The sequence below is a fragment of the Anas platyrhynchos genome, chromosome 3, assembly GCF_047663525.1.
Source record: "Anas platyrhynchos isolate ZD024472 breed Pekin duck chromosome 3, IASCAAS_PekinDuck_T2T, whole genome shotgun sequence".
Taxonomy (NCBI): domain Eukaryota; kingdom Metazoa; phylum Chordata; class Aves; order Anseriformes; family Anatidae; genus Anas; species Anas platyrhynchos.
The window spans coordinates 108,371,296-108,387,982 of record NC_092589.1 but is presented as its reverse complement, the minus strand read 5'-3'; the positions used below and the strand labels follow the sequence as shown (position 1 = coordinate 108,387,982).

Here is a 16,687-nt window from a genome sequence, read left to right as displayed (position 1 = left end):
TTTGGTTTTTTTTGTTTGTTTTTTACTTTATTTCTCTCACTATCTGGCTGTATGATATTTCAGTTTTTAAATATATAGTGTTTTGTGTTTTTTTATTTGTTGTTTGTTTGTTTGTTTTCAGTTGTGTTAATCATGATAATAATTAGTATCTTGATTATGCCTAGTGCAGGACTCAGCTTTTTACTCCATTAATCCAACTATATCAATAAGCATAATTCTAGACAATATCCCCCCAAAGCTATTTCAAGTTTCAGATAAAAACTATGTGGAAAATTAGGAGCCTTGAAAGGGAGAATCTGAACACTACCTGCTTGAGGTGAACTTTAGCTGGAGCTGCATAGAGGATGCAATAGGAAAGGTCTTGGTGTGGGGCTGCAGGATCCACATGATCCAAATCCACCATTCAGAGACACAGCTGGCCTGTATGCCCCACATATTCAATTTTTAATAAAGTGAAAGGATTGTATGTGAAGAAAAATGTAATAAATCACCGAGATTCTTGAAAGGTTCTTCTTAATATCCTTGAAATGGGACTGATGTTACAGGGAGACTATAGTCAGTATTCTGATTTTAGAAGATTATACCTTTTTAATTTGTTTGTTTCTACAACTATGCTACAAGACTTATTTCTATATTAATACATAGTTCTCCAACAAAAAATAGACTATTGTCTTCTACAATGAGCAACCACTACTGCCTTATCATTTTAGCAAATTATTCTGGAACCAAAAGTACTCCAAGGATGCACTCCAATTTAATCACTGTCTGCTGAAGATGTCTTCTTTGTACAACTCCTTAAAAACAAATCTGAGTGCGCATGTAATTCATTTAGCCACAAAGGAGGCCAATAAGAAGTGCTTAAGACACTTCACTTACATCTTAATAGTATTCCCTGGGTCTGCTTCCTCATTGTGTTATGGTGGACTTAAGCGGATAGGTAGGAGGCCTCAGCATAAAGGGTGCAAAATACTGATCTTTGTTTGTACTCACTGTTCGTGTGTGCAAACCTCAATGCAGAGTTCAAGAGGGTAAAGAACAATAAAGAGGAAGTGTTGTCAGGTGGCCAGAAAGTTAATAAAGTGGACAACAACATCAGGATGGGGGTGGGGGGATGGAGGTAAGAGTGCGATAGGATGGGACACAAAAGCAAACTAAGAGGCTAAGAATGAAGAAGAACACCAAAGAAAAAAAGACAGTCGGAAGCACATTAATCATCTCTGCAACAATTTATTAGGTTACCATACACAATACTGAAACAAGTTAAAGACCACCTGAACTCAAGAGAAACTCATGAGGGGGACCTATGAAGACAGAAATTATCTGCATTCTATATCTATATCTGTATAACCAGTTGCAAAATCGGGAATGACAGAAATTTTATGTCAAGAAGGAATATATATGTAGAAATGCATATTTCAGCTTTGATAGAAAGCTAAATTTCTTAATATCCAAGAAACTGCAATTGATTGGAATCAGTGTCCTTGGCTTCACAATTCCAACCTCAAGCAGGTTGTTGTAAATTATATTTCAAAAAAGAAAGATGAACTTATTTCTTTCAACATCCAAAATCTTCAGCAAGCCAAGCACTGCCAGTGCACAAATTGCATTCAAAAATTCTGTTCATAGCCAGCACCCTCCGGGAAGATTCAAATCTGTTGCTGCAGGCTCAGCTATCAGCTCCTATTTTGTATCTGTTGAAGTTCAAGGTCAGGCCACTGAAGAGGTTCTGAGCTCAGCTCATTGCCTACAGCTTTGCAAGGGCAACACACTCCTCACAAGTGTCAGAACTCATGGGAGATTTTTTATGGGACTGCTGCATAAGAAACACCAAGGTGCAACCAAATTACCGCACTGTGTTTTTTGTTGCAAGGCTGCTCAAAAAAGGTTGCCATTTTTTTAACAGAACATTTTGCCATGGAAACCGAGTAATAAGATTTTGGGTAATCTGAAACTGTGAAACAGAGCTAGTACAGCTTACAGAACTACAGATCAATGCTAATTTCACAGCTGCCTTTGCATGCAAAGCTTACTTCATTGAACTGTTCTCTATACACCCCAGAGTAACAGCACTTATACCTACACAGGGATATACAGACATTTATACATAAAACTAAATAAAAATGGTATCAGAGTAAATTAGTGATTATACAAGTGGTACTCCTGCTTGGGAGAGGATAAAAGGAATTTCATGCAGCCTACTCTCATAGAATCATAGAATGGGTTGGGTTGAGAGAGACTTTAAAGACTATTTATTTCGAACCCCCCTGCCATGGGCAGGGACACCTTCTTTCCAGCAGACCAGGTTGCTCAAAACCCCATCAGCCTGGCCTTGAACACTTCCAGGGATGAGGCATCCACCGCAATATATTTTGTAATACATACATCCTGCAATACATACAGAAGGTAGTGAGAGGCAGTAGAAACCGGTGTGTGATATAAGAAAATCTACTTACTGAAATAGTAAGTAGATTTACTTAATTAACTTCTCAAAACAGTGTTTAAAACACTGTGTTGTGCCTGTCAGCATATGAAATCAGGATTCCAGAAGTCTATGAGAAATCCAGCTGAACTGAAACAGTTTTGTGGTTGTTTTATTGTTTCTTTTTTTTTTTTTTTTTTCTTTTGCAAACCAGTATGGTGAACAAGGTTGTTTTTGTTTGTTTGTCTGTTTGTCTCTTACCTTATATTAATATTTCTTCAAACAAAACAGGTTGAGACCAACCTAGCAACCAAACACATTTGCACATATCCAGTCCTCAGTGATTTCAGTGTAACTTCACATTAGCACAAAAATGTTAGCACAAAAATGTAGTTTCCTGGATTTAGTTACTGTGTCTTGGTCTGAAAGACAAACAGCGCAATTGAATATAACAAAAGGTTAGCAAAGTTTTCTGCTGTTCACAGAAAAAAGAAAAAAAAAAAGAAAAAAACAAAAAGAAACACTATAATAACTACATTGACACCTTCACTAATTTAAAAGGTATAATTATCCACAAAGGACTTCAAAATAGTGGCCATGCAATTATGATCAAGAACAACAACAACAACAACAAATTATTATTATTATTATTATTATTATTATTATTATTATTTCTAGAAACATCGGTGCTATTGATCTGTTTTCTAAAGGAGAAACAGAAGCATGACATGTTGATACTTAGATAAGAGGCTTCAAACTTTAATTCTCTACATCAAATATTTGAAAACTAAAATTCCAACTAAAAGAACATTATTTTTTTATATGACTGCTTGTATTGAAGCTTTTGTTTCCTCTCTCAGAAGTTTGCCAGATCAGTTTCTCAAGCATCCTGCAAACTGTACTTTTTAGAAGTTCAAAATTAAGATAATATTTCCGTACATATTTTGTGAAGAGTATGTATACACCTTGGAGATGTTAAATAAGTTAAATAAAAATATAGCAAAAAAAACCTAGAGTTGGAATCATGGTACTCTTTTTTATAAAGTTTCCAGCATTTATCATTAAAGAGAAACTCCTGGAAAAATGGCAGAGGCTGATTTTCCCTTCACATGTACTGAACTGTGCAAGAACTACAGGAATAAAGAAGAGTGCTTTGCTAACCTAACTAAATTAGTAAATATGTTTATGTTCGCTCTCTTTTCTTTATTTGTGTACTACTTATAGCATGTTCTGAATTGTCCTAGATCATTGATCCAGTGCAAAAGAGGAAAATGTTTCTTATGGCTTCTGTAGAGAGTCTAGATTATGTCTCCTTTAAAAGTTATGAAGTGTTCCCAGACTATTAAAGCTAGGTCTTGGCACAACAATTCAGAATGAACTTCTAGAAAGTAAGAGGGAGTAAGAATAAAGCTAGTGACAACCTGCAAAGAGCCAGCAGTTTGAGAGGAGATTAAGGCACTGCGGAGCAGAACAAAGTGAAGACAACTGGGCAAGGAGGTCATCACAAGGAGGAGGCTGCTGGGGTTCCTCCCTATAGAATCTGCTGTATGTCAGCAAATCACACATGACACTGGGCTGACAGCATAGTTGCAGGGAAGAGCTCACCCTGCCTTATCCAGTGTGAGTCAAAATCCTTATTTCAAAACTATCTAATTCTAGATTTTTTTTATTCTTTTAATTAAAACTCGCTTTAAAACTTAATAATCCTACTCCCATTAGTTTGTTGAAAGAGAAAAAGGCTTTGAGTTCCATATTAAAAAATACTGGTCTCACATCTACATATGTTCTTTTTACAGTATGAGTGCTTTTAATTCATCCCCAATGAAGCTATCTATGAAGGTAACCTATGCAACCTTTTTTTGTCTTCTAATTGTTTCTCGTGCAAATGTAGCAATTTTCTAAATTTCAGGTTACTGTCTCGCCATATTTTCACATCCCTGCAGCTGCTGAGTAACCAGCTTCTGATCCTTTTGTAGACTGCACATTTTCCAGGAAATGAAGACCATTTGCCTGAGACAGCAGCTGGTTCAGTGCTTCTAAAGTAGATTTCCCTGCTGTGTAGTTAGCATTTGTCCTCACAAGTAATGGCTACGACCATCTTGTCACACAGTGTGCAGCAGCCACAATATTCTTCTCTAACAAGGTAATCAGTTTGAGCCTGATATCAACTTGTATGTGATGTAGTGGTGACCTCAGAATATGGACTTTTTCAGCCAATATTACTTTTGGGGGACTCAGAAGTGCCAAATGATGTATAAGGACATATTTGTTTTCAAGCTTCTGTGCCATGCTTGGCATAAAATAAAAGGTTAAGACATTTTATATGTAGTGTTACACATAGTGCCCATCTAAACCTGTTATTACTCAATGTCAGTGCCCAAGGCAAAAGTTTTGGCCAACTTCTGCCTGGGCATGATGCCATCCTGACAGATGGGTATGAGCATAGACAATCAAGAAAGTGTGTTTGTTCATCAAATAAGAGTGGTTGGGGCATTTTTCCCAGCTGACACTTTGAAACAGCTGTCTTCCTTGAACACGTTTTTTTTTCTAGTTAAAAGGTCTGTGATATTAGTAATCCTTCTCTGGACTATGCAAACTGTCAATAAATAAAAAAGTCATTTTATAATTAGTTATGGTTACTATGTTTGAGACTACTTTTTAAGAGTGGCCTGAAATAAGCATTTAGTTTTGCTTCCAGAATTAGGAAAAGTGAGAATCAAGTGTCAATGACTCATCTCAGTTACAATTAAACAGAGCTCACAGATGTGTTCTCAGTGTTTAGGCAATATTGTGAAACCAGCTGCCCTCTCTGTTCCTTGCTGAGGTGACTGGAAACCACAATACCTGCACTCTGTTCTCAGCTCTTCTGTTGGTGTGCTCCCTAACCTTGAACAAGATTGCTAGTCGGTTGACGGAAGTGACTGTCCTGCTCTATTCTTTGGTGCGGCCTCACCTCGAGTACTGTGTGCAGTTCTAGGCATCACAGTACAAAAAGGGCATCAAACTGTTGGAAAGTGTCCAGAGGAGGGCGACAAAGATGGTGAAGGGCCTAGAGGGGAAGACATAATGAGGAGTGGCTGAGGTCACTGGGCCTATTCAGCCTGGAGAAGAGGAGGCTGAGGGAGAACCTCAACACGGTCTACAGCTTCCTCACGAGGGGGAGTGGAGAGGCAGGTGACCTGTTCTCCATAATCACCAGTGATAGGACCCGCAGGAATGGTGTTAACCTGTGGCAGGGGAATTTTAGGCTGGACGTCAGAGAGAGGTTCTTCACCAAGAGGGTGGTTGCACACTGGAACAGGCTCCACAGTGAAGTAGTCACTGCACCAAGCCTGTCTAAATTTAAGAAGCAATTGGACTGTGCACTTAGTCACATGGTCTAAACTTTTGGGTAGACCTGTGCAGTGCAAGGAGTTGAACTTGATGGTCCTTATGGATCCTTTCCAACTTGAGATATTCTATGACTCAGTGATTCTGAGATGTTTTGTTTCTGTTACTTGGAGAGGAAGCAATATGAAATACCTTTGTTTTGCAATTAAGTGACTTGCTTGATTCTATTAAAAAAAAAAAAAAAAAAAAAAGATAAAGTCCTTTATGATCTACAGATGAGTTTAAAAATCCTCTTTCTTTCCTGCAAACAGATTAACTCTCAAATTTTGGCATTTCAACATCTTCACACATAGCCATGTGATATTTATATTCCTGGGAAAAAATTTTATTCACCAGCAGGAGGGTATGAAAAACTCAACATTGACTCAGCTACCAAGACAACCACAGTGGTTACGCTGTTTCACGGAGTGCCATAATGATCTATATGCTCAAGATTTTTATTTTATAGCATACAGTGATTGATAGATATCGTGTGCTTATACACTCCCAAGCATAATGGTTCTTCATGAAATTATTTACTCACCATTTTGCCACCCTTTTAGCACAGGTGGAACAATAAAATTGTTCCAACTGTAAATTAGTGATATTTTCTAAAAGCAGTAGATTTACATGGGATGAAATAAGTAATGAATGTGCCTCAGATTACTGCCACAATGACACTTCATGTGTGTTCTGAAGTCTATGCAATTCCAGATTCTTTTTGAAGGAGACCCCAGAAAAAGATCTGAGACATGAAATTTCAAGGTTCACATCTCAATGAATATACTTCACTGTAAAAGTTCCCGTGTCACAATATGAACGTTGAGTTCAAGAATACATAACATGCACATACACAAAAAATAAAAATAATTCACAAAGTATCATGGTTTCCCACACCAAAACCTTTGAGAGATGAAATTGCACATAATATTTTGTTTTCCCAGTGTCTAGCATAAGAAGCCCAAGCACAAGAAGAAGTAGAATACATGGGGCCACTTGGCTGTCTTCTTGGGATTGCAGTACTCAGTTTACTTAGGAAACATGCTGTTATATCTATCACACATCCACATTTGGACCACAATCTCTCCCTCCAAGAGCTTGAATATTTACAGTGAGAACCCCAGGGAATCAAAGTCTTAATTCACATGGCTATTTTCCCACAGGTTTAATGGGGAATATCTTTGCCCTTGAAAGTCTGCCAGGTCTGAGCCAAGCTATGCAGCATTTATATATTACAGGGTACCCACTGAGTGATCTCAGGGATGAGCATGCCGCATTTGTCCTTGCCATTCCCACCAATATATGCAGCTACTGACTTCATCAGTGAGAGGTAGGCAAGAGGTAGTCCTATACATGACAGTGAGTAATGTGTCCACCAGGCTGGCCTTGTTCCTATGTACTGCCACACTCCTGATGGTGTTTGTGCCAGGGAAAGATGACGACCTACTTCCATTATAAGAAGCTTCTGATTTTCCTGAGAGCCCTGGAATGAGGGAAATGCTGAAAAAGGGAGAGCTCAGGTGAGCCTGGAAATGATAATTGGGCAGGACTGGGACAGTGAGATACTACTGCCTCTCTGGTGAGTGAGGCACAGACACATGCTGGAGTTAAAGTAACTGACAGAACAAAAAAGTCACAGGAAGGGAAAATGAATCTTATGCATTTTGTATTGATTATATATTTTAGCAGCATTCAGAGGATATTGGGTTACTGCACCACAAGCATACCTGGGCAAAATGGTGAAAGGCCAGAAGTCACTGTTCTTTGTTGTCTTTCAGTGCTGGGTCACTCTGATCTGGACATATATGGAAGGATGACCTTTTTCCAGCATTCCTGAATTCACTGAAGATATTTTAGCAGAACCATGGATCATCAAGGAAGAAAGGTAAAGGCAAATGTTTATTTTGCAGACGGAAAGACTTTATTCTCTAAATCATATTTTTTTTTCACGTTCACAACTATGCTTAGAAGGGAAGCTTCTCCCAGTTTCATGGGCAAAATAGCTTCAGGACCACCCAGAGAGCTTTATTCCCTTCCCCTTGTCTAAATCACACAAAGAAAAATAAACAAATGAACACAACATTTGCCTTCTCATCCCTTCTTTTCACTAAAGGGTCAGGAGGGTCAGGGATCTTTCTTTTGCCATCTCTGGACACCCTCACTCTCTTCAACAACCAATCCCAATGGATCATGGCCTTTGAAATCTTAAATCCTTTAATCAGTTTCTCCAACTTTCTCTGTTGGCTTCGTTATGGCACATTCCTGGGCTAATTCAGGTACCTTCATACAGCATAGGATTTGGATGACAGAAAACACATGGAGAAGTACAAGTCCAGAGACCTGTGAAAGTGGTGGGTTGATTATCCTTAGCTTCATTAAGGTTGCTCAGCAACATGAGCTTGTATTAATCATGTCAGAGCAGCCACATCCTGACAAGCTATCTGCACTGCCAGGATACAGACCCTTCTCGCACACTGCTGAGAAATAGTTCCCATGAACTGTCCCTCTGAAGTCAGAGAGGTAATAGGTGAGTGAAAATTTAGACTTGTCAAAAATTTCATGAAGAATTATCCTCATTACAGAAACGAGTCCAACAGGAAAAGGTTCATAAGATGTTATAAAAAAAGTTTTTTCAGTGACCACAAATGAAAGGTGTGAAGAACAGCAACTGAAATATTAAATAATGTGGCAAGGTGAGTTAGGTAATTAAATAATGGGTAAAGAATTCCCCAATAGATCACTGACTGCACAGTCCACATATTTGCTGTGCCTGGAAAGATGAAGCCAATACATTCCTACAAGACTCATCGCTGAGTCCACAGTCATCATTTCCAGCTGGATTTTTTTCCATTTGATAATTTTATACTATTAATCAGAGCTCATCAAATACTGCAGAAATAGCATACAAGAACTTTGGGTTAAATTCCAAACAGCTTCCTCATGCCTTTCTATTTCTTATTAATATGATTATGTTGCAGTTACTAATGATCTTTTTTTATCTCAGACATTTAATGATTTCAAATTACCAGCCGTTCAGCGGAGCAGTACCTAAAGTCACACTGCAGTGCAGGGCCACTGAAGAGAGGATTTCTCTTAGTTTGTTCATACTTAAAGATGTGAGTATGAAAATAGCAAATAAATCAGAGACAACTGAAGCAAGGTTTTATTTAGTTTGTTTGTTTATACAATTTTGCTGAGGATTCAAATATTTTCAAATAAAGAACATTTCAGGTCATTGAATACTATATGTATATTCCCACGTTTTGTTTTGTTTTTTTAATTGTCACACATGCTTACTGGGAAAGAAGACTGCTCTTGGCCCACTGTTCTGCAGGACAAAGTCCAGATCTCTGAATCTGCATTAGATTTAATAAAACATCTCAGCTCTTTGTTTTTGTTTATTATTTTTCCACCATCTGTAAAACTAAGAGAGTGGAGTTTCATTTGGCACTCAATATGTACAGTATGGACTGTAAATTTGAGTGATCAGGGACTGCCTCATTCTATACATAGTATTAACATGATGGACTTCTACTCTTAGTTGAATTTTATTTCTGCAGCAAATAAGTTAAATATCATTATTTCTAAAAGAACTTGGACTGGCCAATAATTTTTAGCAGTTGAACATCTGAAATATTAACAGAAAAGTAACTTTTTAAAGTGATACATTTACTAGTACAAGGGCTAGGGCTAAATTCATAGGTATAGAGAATTAGGTATGGAAAATTCCTGTTTTATTAATAACACTAAATACCACATTTTTCAGGTTTTAGGAGATGCTAAGCTGCATGGTAAATGTATTTGCCATGTTTCAAATTGAATATTCGTTTCTTGCCAGGCAGGATAAATCACTTGTAAGATAATGTAAATCTGAAAATTGATACAATATGTGTATATTGTGAACCAACATCTTAGATCACTATTATATTATTAATGGCTCAATTTATTCATAATAAAATATTATATTACCTCAGTGTAAGTATCAATTGATATATGTATATGCATCAATATATGTATAGAATGGATAAACCTTTCATTTTTCTATCTTAGGTTCTCAAAGGTCTTTTGATACGGAAAAGCTGTCCATGTAGTTCATAGAGATCCTGTTCTTCCTGCAGCTCTCAGCTATATTTAATATTAGGTATTAGGATAAGATTTTATTCCAAGTAAGTCGTCTGAGTCTGTCGCTTACAGGAAACACTACTTTCATCTGAGTAGTGTATCTGTGGCCAGTGTCTGTTAGAACAATTCAGATGTGTCTACATTCTTATTATGTTAAGAGAATTCTAAAGTGGAAAGGTATTTTCCTATTAACTTAAAGCATGTAGAAACTATCTAGCAGAGTAAGTAGTAATGATGACCTGCTATTCAACAAGATAGCTGTACAACAGCTGGATGGGAAAAAAGAGCTGGAACTATTTCTGCCTGTGCCACATATTAAAAACTCAGAGTCACTGGAAATGAGGATCACTGACTCTGTAAAACCCCAGAGAACTACAGGAGTCTGGGAACTGTGGATTTACTCAGTCAATGATATAGCAGAGCAGGCAAGTTATCTTGGATGTCTTGTGACATATCTCTATCCCAGCAGGGACTTTCTTTCTCTTCTCTGAGTAAGCTGATACTTCATTTTTTTCAGTCAGGGTGACCTCGTGCAGAAGACCTGATTCCACACCCAAAAACATCAGGAAAATAAAAACAAACAAGCAGGCAAACAAACAAAACCCAGATTGTCTGTGCATAAAATCTTTTGAAAATAATACAAATCAAAATGTCTTTCTCTTCCTTCTTTCTATCTCATGTGTATGCTTTGATGGGAAGTATTGAAAATACTGAGTTATGCAGAGCTATGAATTATCACAACTATCCTTCTAGAGATTTCTCTTGAATGGAGAAGTCTTTCCTCTGTTGCAACTGCTCTCATCATGGAGGGAAAGCCATCAGATTTCCTGCCTCTCTGTGTCCCCTGTGATCCTTCCCCTGCAAATCTCACTGGAGAGCTCACCCCTGAGACATTCCCATGGTGGTAGGAGTGGAGGAGGGCAGTGCTCTCCAGCTCCACCCTCTTCCAGAGGAAATGTCATGAGAAAATGTTTTCTTGAGGTCTTTCCTGTTAACATGCTATGAGAATGCTTGCGATCAACTGTGCATTTTTATGGCTTTTTGACTGGAAGTAATGTGAGAATGTTCTTTCTCACATTATTTCCAGTAGAAATACCCTGAGAACATTGTTGTTTGTGATATTTCTACAAAATGTTCTTTGAGACTGGTTGTGACTAAAGTTGCCTTTATAAGTGTTTTTTTGTCGTTGTTGTTGTTGTTGTATTGTTTTGTTTTGTTTGTTTTTATGGTTTTTATTTTTTCTTTATTCCATCAGAAATATGGGCAGCATCTAATGTCTCTCCATTTGTAGCATTTCTTTTAACATTAACCCTCATACAGATTTGTGTCAAATGAAGCCTTAGCTGAAATACACAATATGTTTCTTTTGTGCCCAGAGACCTATCTAAACTGAATCAAAGGTTAATAAACCATATTAAAATCAACAGCAATTGGAGTATTTATGGGATTTCCTTCTGAGATGAAGTTGTTATGACTGCCCTTTCTGTTTCAAAGTGGAACTACAATATGTTTGAATAAAATTGTGGAGAAGTAAAGACCAGGTAGAACAAAGACCACATACTGTAAAAAGAAAAAAAAAAATCTAAATAAATCAAAATGAAAACACAAGAATACCTTTGCTTTCAGAGAAACAAGTTAGTGACCTAGAGAACCTTATAACTTGGCAGTCTACACATCTCTTTTTAAAAAGCAACTCATATCTTTAAAAGGAAATTAATCTTGGAAAAAATATAAGATGTGTCAAGTCAATCATCTATTTATGCCGTTTCCTCCAATCCTGATGTTTCCCTCATGAATTATGCACTTTCAGCTGCCACTACTTACATACATGGGTCCTTGTGGCATGTTTCCCAGGACCAGCATGTGATTACGGATCATAAAAATGAACATTGCTCCTTCAGTGAAGGCAGAGATGCACAATTCCAACTGCTCCGTGTTAGAAATCTCTGCACTATTTGAAAAATAGCAGCTGTTATTAAGAACATCTATAGCTATAATAGCTGCAGCCATGAAAACTAATTACCATATTTTCATTTTAAATTGCAACAAAGGAATTAAGAAACAGATGCCCATTAAAAAGGAAAAAGGTAAAGTAGCCACTAACAGTTTCTCAATAGCCAGAAGGTGGTGCTACATTGTAATATAGTTGCAGGGGGTCAGGTTTGTATCTTTGATAACTTATGCTGTTTGATTCACTTCTTAAAAGTGGAACAGAAGGAGAGATTAAACCTTCTCAACTTCACTGCAGAGAGATGTTTAGCAGAAGTAAAATGAAATGTAGAATTCAGCTCTATGTATAGTGAAATTTCATGGTTATGGTGATGTACAATCAGATCTTTCAGATAATTATCTCTCCGTTTCTTATTGCTGACTATATTTAGCTCTTCTCCTTCCTTAACTCTTCTGTTTCATCAGGACAGTCAAAGCCACAAACAAACAAACAAAAAACTATCAGTGATCTTGCTGTGGTTCCTTGAAGAAATCTTTCTGCATGTAGACCTTCACATCATTTTTGCTAAAAATCTTTCAGCTTTTTCCTTTCAATGAATAAGAAGAGACCAGATATTCAGCCTCAGGTGGACACTGTTGACTTTGATGAAATTCTACCAGTTTTTGCCAGCTGAGGTGGTGCAATCACTTTCTTTAACAGCAGAAGAGAAAGGGAGCAGAGCTGCTGTCACTTCCTGTATTTCTGCATGGTGGAAAGCAGTGTAGGGCTGGGTCCCTGTGATGTAGCTCAGGTAAATCAGCATGGGTGCTTTTTCTGCCTGGTTAGACTCTATTTCCAGGCTGTTCCCTTCATCTGTTTGGCTATATCTGCATTGGTGCTTAATTTAGGGGTCAAGAGTGGATAGATACCTGGATTGTCCCAGTTTTGTGTGCTTTGTTTTGCATTTTGGGGTAGTCTTGGCGAGCAGGTGCTAGACTCCTCCTGGATGGTAATGAATGGGAAGACATGCTCCAGCAGCCCAGCCAGTGCACTGCAGCTCCAAGGGGAGATCAGGACACAGGATCAGACCACAGTGAAGCTGATGTAACCCTTCTCCCTTCCTCTCCCAAGTACTGTAAAGTCTGGATGTGGGGCCTCAGCACCAAATATTTCTCTCCTACAGATTCGTTCCTATTGATCTTCTTTACTGGCTCATGTGGATGTAGCCCAAGGGTATTTCTGCATAGACTTGGGGTCATATAGACAATTCCCCTGTGTTCTCTTGTTCTCTGGTGAGAAAGATACTCCAATCTGGTACCTCCTCTGATGCTTTTTTTTTTTTTTTTTTTTTTTTTGAGGGTGGGAGAGGAGGAGGAGGAAGGTCGGAGGTCGCTAATAATCAGGCAGCTCCCTCAGGAGATAAGGTTTTGACTCAGAGGAAAATGACCCTGACCATCAGAACAAATCATCTCAGGGATATGGAAAATTCTTGCCAAGTAATGCCATCATCTGTGTTGTTCACATTGCAGCAGCAGACTGAACTCACAGGCCAACATCCAGTTATACTAACAAAAAACATGTATTCCATAAAAAAAGGAATGAGTCTGGTTGTTCCAATCTTGCATGGCTTTCAGTTCTCACAGAACTGAAATTCATTGAGAACACATAGAAATAACACCTAGTTCAGGAAATCACTGGGCTGAAGGCAGCTGGTGTCTGGGACGTTAGGGGGTGGTCACACAGGCTTGCCTTCTTTTTTCTGGGCATGGCTTTGACCACTGTTCAGGCTGGTCAGGGGCTACCTTTACATATTGCCTGTGACAGGTTGAAGGACCTTTGTAGATCCACTGCTGATTTTTCTCCTGTATTTACAGTGCCAGAAAGCTGCATCTTATTTGATGGAAACATGCCAGTTCTTCTGTCTGGGGGCATTAAGACATGAGCAAGAAGGGACACAGATTTAATTATGGTGGAGGATAAATAGCATTTTCTTTCAAACGATAGTAATATCTCTGACCACCCTTATGCAGAGTAATTTCAGGAAAACTTTGAGTTCCTACAGAAATACATATGGCTTCTTTTTTTGGTATGCAATTCCAAAGGGGAGAGGGGAGGATAATGTGGTGTGGGTTTGTTTTTTTTTTTCAATGTGAATATAACTATATACATATAGCTATACAATAGCTTTTAAATTCACCAGATGCTTAATGACTCCTTTCAATCAGAGATGTGGTCCATAGCAGATGGAATATGCCTAACCATTTCCAAAAACATGGTGTTTTATTGTATTAAATAAAATGAATTTTGAACCATGAGGGAGAAAATGAAACCTTTCTTTAACTTATGTAATGAAAAAATTGTCAAGCTATTTAAATAAAATACTGTTTAAGGCAACTATAGATCTAAGACCCATACTGGCAGAGATCATATTCAGCTTGGGATAAGTGCTTGTGTGAGAGTTCCTTATTGCTGGAAACACAGGCCCATAATGGAAGTGGTGACAGACCTTAAATTAGTGCAGTGCTACTGTACAATAATGCATACTCTCAGTGCCATATGGTTATGATATGCAGCCGTTTTCCTATGCTGGTTATAAATTTGGACTGTCTGGCAGACATTACAAAAGGGAAAGACACCATTGATCATTCTATCCATCTACTTTGGGTCAGTGAAAGATCATTCCTGACAGTTTTAATTTCTATTTTTTAATTGTGGGAATTGCTGTAATGCCCAAAATCCCCAGGCAGGTCAATGTCCCCTTGTGCTGCACACCAGGGTAGGTGTTCCCTGCTTCAGATCTGCAGAACAGCTAATGTGCAGATGTAATTAGAGGCAAGGAGGGACTGAGGCTAACATGACATTATACATAATATAAAGGCTACCATTTCTTAACCTCTGCTGCTGTACTTTTTGTTCTTTTATTGTAATTCAGCTATTTATGTTGTTTGCTACCAGGTTGCTTTTAGTGGCTGAAGTAAAGCATTGCAGCAGACCTGGTGTGTGGAGAAGCAGCTTCCTATAGACAAATGCAAGAGGGATGTTCCAGGAGCAAGGGCCACCACAGGAAAAGTTCAGAGCCATTTGTGGTGAATAGAGTCAAATCCAGTTGGAGGCCCGTCACTAGTGGCGTTCCCCAGGGCTCGGTACTGGGGCCAGTCCTCTAATATCTTCATCGATGATCTGGATGAGGGCATTGAGTGCACCCTCAGTAAGTTTGCAGATGACACCAAGTTAGGTGCATGTGTTGATCTGCTCGAGGGTAGGAAGGCTCTGCAGGAGGATTTGGATAGGCTGGACCAATGGGCTGAGGTCAACTGTATGAAGTTCAACAAGGCCAAGTGCCGGGTCCTGCACCTGGGGCACAATAACCCCAAGCAGAGCTACAGGCTGGGAGATGAGTGGTTGGAGAGCTGCCAGGCAAAGAAGGACCTGGGAGTGATGGTGGACAGTCGGCTGAATATGAGCCAGCAGTGTGCTCAGGTGGCCAAGAAGGCCAACAGCATCCTGGCTTGTATCAGAAACAGTGTGACCAGCAGGTCTAGGGAAGTGATTGTCCCCCTGTATTCGGCTCTGGTGAGGCCACACCTCAAGTACCGTGTTCAGTTTTGGGCCCCTTGCTACAAGAAGAATATCGAGGTGCTCGAGCGAGTCCAGAGAAGGGCAATGAAGCTAGTGAGGGGTCTGGAGAACAAGTCTTATGAGGAGCAGCTGAGGGAGCCAGGCTTGTTCAGCCTGGAGAAGAGGAGGCTCAGGGGCGACCTTATCGCTTTTTATAAGTACATTAAGGGAGGCTGTAGCAAGGTGAGGGTTGGTTTGTTCTCCCACGTGCCTGGTGACAGGACGAGGGGAATGGGCTAAAGTTGTGCCAGGGGAGTTTTAGGTTAGATGTTAGGAAGAACGTCTTTACTGAAAGGGTTGTTAGGCACTGGAACAGGCTGCCCAGGGAAGTGGTGGAGTCACCATCCCTGGAAGTCTTTAAAAGACGTTTAGATGTAGAGCTTAGTGATATGGTTTAGTGGAGGACTTGTTAGTGTTAGGTCAGAGGTTGGACTCGATGATCTTGAGGTCTCTTCCAACCTAGAAATTCTGTGATTCTGTGATTTGTCTGAAAAGCAAATGTGACAGGCATAACAGTGGACAGGTGATGTTATGAGACAGAGGAGTGTGTAAAAACAGATGCAAAGCTGTGAAAGACCTCAAAGTACAGAATTACTGAAAATTAGTCTGTGCCATAAAATGGACTTGATGTAGAAATCCCACAACCGGTGGAAACTCATGCCATGAAGTCCAGACTGTAGATGTAAGACAGCACTGTGCCACTGTGACCTGTCACTACACTTTCTCAGCAGGGCTTATTAGCTTGGGCACGGCACTGTCTGATGTGGGAACAGTGCATCAGATGTGAACTGGCTGGGGTCCAGGCAGCTCAGTGTGTCCATGTATCACACGCCCCAGCATACCAGCACTGGAATTAGCTTAGACAGACCTCACTTGGGTTTGTTTTAATTGGTCCATAAATGATAAGAAACCCTCTTTTCTTCTCTCATCCAACCAAACTCCAGTTTAATAAAGGAAGTTCCTTCTGATGATCAGACATGTGTTTTTCCTTTTTTAAAAAAATATATATATATTTCATTTCAGTATAAATTAATTTAAATTAATTGCTTTCCACAAACAGAGCAGAGTCCTTTAAAACAGAGACATCCTGGCAAGCCAAGCAACTGTGTTTTGTTGCCATCTGAGGGGGCTTACGCTAAAATCCAAGCCTCTGCTGCCTTTCTCCTGCTAAGGAAGAAGTACCTCATATCACAAACCAGCAACCCTTCAGGCAATTGCCATTTAAAGAG

The 16,687-nt window shown here is 39.1% G+C and overlaps 1 long non-coding RNA gene across 1 annotated transcript in view; it reads right to left on the bottom strand.

Moving 5' to 3' along the window:
• Positions 1 to 1,256: 1,256 nt before the first annotated feature.
• The window catches only part of LOC106015555 (uncharacterized), a 172,628-nt gene continuing 157,197 nt past the window's right edge, over positions 1,257 to 16,687 (bottom strand). The window contains exons 4-5 of the long non-coding RNA XR_011808581.1: positions 7,516 to 7,630; positions 1,257 to 2,841 (exon numbers count right to left, since the gene is read on the bottom strand). This is a non-coding gene — a long non-coding RNA (uncharacterized lncRNA). The remainder of the gene's footprint in view (positions 2,842 to 7,515; positions 7,631 to 16,687) is intronic.